We start from the raw sequence: 4,052 nt of genomic DNA, 5'->3' as shown, positions 1-4,052 counted from the left end.
AAAAAAAAAAAAAAGAAACTTGAAAGTTAAGACTTTAGCAGGAGGAATATCTTGTCCTCAGCATTCATTCCCCAGTTTTTTGCTCATCTGTGAGAAATGCGCGGTGAATAAACTTCCATAGTGCTTTTTTGCAGTTGTGGAGGTGCACTCTCTGAGGAAGATTTTCATGATGTGTGTTCTAGGTCAGAGGGGAAATGTATGTTTAATGTTACTGTACATTAAGTATTTTTCTTTCCTCGAGTCTTATACCTATATGTCAGTTTCTGAATCAACATTTTAAAAAACTTGTTTAGGGCTGGGCATGGTGGCACACCTCTGTGATCCCAGCACTCAGCAGACTGAAGCCGGAGGATCTCTTGAGAGTTCGAGGCCAGCCTGGGCTGCATAGTGAGACTCTGACTCAAACAAGGCAAAGAAAACAAAAAACAAACCCAAACAAAACTTGTGCGGAAATTCTTCAGGAGAAAAAAAAAAGAACAGATTTTAGTTTTAACCGCAAGGCAGTTATTTTGAAAAGAAAATGACTGTTTTGTCCATATCCATGGTGAGTAATGGTACTCGAGTATATTTTCAGAAAGAGTGTTTTGGTGTATGTTGTACTTGGGCAGATATTTTATGAGTGTTAATCCATTTTTACTTTGTAATTCCACTTCTGCATGCCTAGTGTTTGTGTTCTGCAACCTGTGACATATTTGTAGGGGATATTTTATTTTCTGATAATCTACCAGTACCTGAATTTCTTAAATCCAGTGCGTCACTGCTGGGCTCTCAGCCAAGGTCACAGGAGCAGTGATCATTCACATAGACAGAGTTGGGCTGGGTCCAGTCCATCTGCAGATACAAAATAGAATAAGAAATAGGCATAACACTCCTACCGTGGGACTTACAACCTGTCTGGTAAGATTTTAAATGAATACTGGCAAGTTTGTATGGATTGAAGAGCACATTAATGAAGCTGAGGGTGGTGGCACATACCTTTAAGTCCTCACTACTGCACTAGGGAGTCTGAGGCAGGAGGATCAAAAGTTGGAGACCAACCTGGACAATTCACTGAGATCTTGTTCAAAATGAAAGTTTGAAAAGGGCTGACATGTAGCTCACTAGTACAGTGCATGCCCAACATGCCCAAAGCCTTGCAGTCTCTCATAACACACACATACGCACACGCACGCACACACACGCGAAAGCATGGAATTCCAAGAGGGACTAGGACATACAGTGAAAGGTTAAAACTAAGAACAAAGCATACAACTTAGGTCTGTTAGCTAGGGTGAGGGGGTGTCAAGTAGAAGAGAGCATTTCAGTTTAAGGTGACTTCCGAGCAAACCCTAGAGCATTTGAGACCTAAGTGTATTTCTTTTGTTTTTGTTGCTTCTGTTTATTGAGAAAGACTCTTGATGTATATCCAGGCTGACCTGCAACTCACTTTGTAGCCTAGGCTGCCATTAAACCAGTGATCCTCCTGGCTCAGACTCCTGAATTCTTGGATTATATGCTTGCACCATCCTGCCCCAGCGAAGACTTTGGGTGTTTCTTGAACTGTGGGAAGGGGATTGGCAGAAGCAGAGCAACCCAGCAAGGAGAGAGTGAGGGGAGGTGGACTGGAGAGGGTTAGCATAGATGATGACAACTTCTGCGTTATAGTCTGAGGCCAAAATAACCTCCTGAACTGTGCTAGGTAGGGGACTGATTTGGATGTATTTCCGTTTTAAATTGAATTCATTTCCAGAGTGAGAAGGAAGTCACGGCGTCAAGGTATAAGCTTATAATGGTTAAGTGGTTTTTCTGGTTTGTGTTTTCTTTTGTCTGGTACTGGGATTGAACTCTGAGCCTTCGCACTGAGCTACATGCCCTGTCCAGTTTTTTAAAAAAAAGTTTTTTGGACACAAGTTCTCTCACTGAGTTGCTACATTGCCCAAGTTAGGCTGAAACTTGCCATCTTCCTGCTTCAGCCTCCCAGTGTGCTGCGATGACAGATGTGTGCTACCACGCCTGGCTTAATGGTTAAACTTTATGGCACAATTGTGGTTACCTAGACTGTGGTCACTGTTATGGGATGCCAGGTGTAATAGTACACACCTGTGATCCCAGCAGTGGAGAGGCTGAGCCATGGGGATTACAGGCCCCACTGGGGCTATGTAGTGAGTCCAGTCCTGGAGTGCATTGCAAGATCGTGGGGCGGGGGAGCGTGAGTTAAAAAAAAAACCCAAAGGCAGATCCAAGAAAAGTGGGTAAATTGGAATACTCCACGGCAGTGGTGGTGAACCTATGGCACATGTATTGTTTTTCTTTTCAGATAAAAAAGGTGTTCATGTACGAATTGTTTTTTTTTCTAAACTAAAACTTCAGTATTCAGGTTTAAGTGCGCTGTTGGCAGTTTGCAATAAAGAAGTGGGTTTGGGGTTGCACTTTGGGCACTTGTCTCTCAATAGGTTCGCCAACACTGTATAAATTAAGGAATAAATCAGAAGTAATTTCATTAACATATCGTTGAGTGAATCAAGCCAGATGAAGAGGAATGCCGGTTCTTCGCAAGGGAGGAATTTAGACCTCCTTAGAATGTGGTTGTGGTTTGGTGTGTGTGTGTGTGTGTGTGTGTGTGTGTGTGTGTGTGTGTGTTTTGGAGACAGGGTCATAGTCTGTAATTTGGGCTGGCCTTGAACTCACTACGTAGTTGACGCTGGTTTTGAACTTCTGGCGATCCTCCTGCCTCAGCCTCCCAAGTACTGGGATTATAGGTGTGTACCACAATGGCTGGTCTCTTTTTCTCTCTTTTTTTAAGAGGAAAATTGTTAATCTGTTGTTTCCTAAAAGTTATAATAAATTTAGAGGCTTAAAACAATACATCCCCCCCCCGCTTTTATTTTCCTGGGGATTGAATCCAGGACCTCTTGTACGTTAAGCACACTTTCTATCATAGAGCTACACTCCCAGCGCACAGCATATACTTTTTATTCCCTACTTTTTTTCAGTAAGAAAGTCCAGAAACACCTTAAGTAGATGGTCTTCTCAGTTTCTCAGCAAGGAACAGTCAAGGCATTGGTGGCGCTGCATGCTTACGTGGCTGTTCCAAGGCGCTTACCTAGGGAAGATACTATCTCTCCACTTAATCTTGTACTTGGCAAAATACATTTCCATACAGCTGTAGAACTTGTTTGTGCAGCTAGGTGCCTGCCACAGCCCCTAGGAGGTAGCTGCAGTTCCACCCACATGGCTGATTGATGAAGCCCACAAAAGGAGTATCTGCACCTTATGGAGGCCTCTATAAGAGATTTCCATCAACCCGGGTGCCTAACTCAGCACTCAGTGCTTGCCTAGTGTGCACAAGGCCCTAGGTCCCATCTCCACCCACAAGAAATAAAAGCTAGGCATGATGGTGCACGCCTGAAATCCCAGCGCTTTGGGAAGCTGAGGAAGGAGGGTGACCACGTTAAGCCCAGTATGAGCAATTTAGTGACTTAGCAGAACCCTGTTTCGGAATGAAAAATACAAGAAAGCATTAAGGAAGCTCAGTGTGAAGACCCTGGTTTCAATTTCTAGTATAATCAAAAAAAAAAAAAGGAATTATCAGATGATGTAATACTACTAAGAGTCTTTGCTTGAGGACCTGAAGACCTCCTTTAAATAAATTACTAGTTTTACTTTTGAACAAGATATTATAACTTGAATATTAGTAATAAAGAGAAAGTAACAGAAATGGCACATATTTAATGTATTGTACTAGTCCATAATATTGTATACTTGAGTTCCTTACAACATACAATGATCGCTGAATTTATAACATCTAAGTATTTCAGGTTGTGTAGATATATAAGACCAAGTACAAGATAACAGACTGGAAATGTGACCTGTTTGGTATGAAATTTCTCTACTTCAGTGTAAAATTCTCAGTGTTACAAAAAAAGAGAAAAGAAAATTTAAAAATAAATAACTAGCCAGGCATGGTGGTGCCCACCTGTAATCCCAACACTTGGGAGGCTGAGGCAGGAGGATCGCCAGAAGCTCAAGCCCAGCCTGAACTACATAGCAAGTGCCTATGAAAAAAAAAAAAA

General features: G+C 42.1%; 1 protein-coding gene across 1 annotated transcript in view; it reads left to right on the top strand.

The window, feature by feature from the left end:
• LOC104869447 (gastrula zinc finger protein XlCGF17.1-like) overlaps positions 1–4,052 on the top strand; it is an 18,945-nt gene that overhangs the window by 662 nt on the left and 14,231 nt on the right. The gene's annotated exons all lie outside the window — the stretch shown is intronic.

Source organism: Fukomys damarensis, unplaced genomic scaffold (genome assembly GCF_012274545.1).
Source record: "Fukomys damarensis isolate Sample0158 unplaced genomic scaffold, DMR_v1.0_HiC HiC_scaffold_37, whole genome shotgun sequence".
NCBI classification, from domain to species: Eukaryota; Metazoa; Chordata; class Mammalia; order Rodentia; family Bathyergidae; genus Fukomys; species Fukomys damarensis.
Note: the sequence above shows the minus strand (reverse complement) of the source record. Positions and strands in the feature narration are given on the sequence as shown.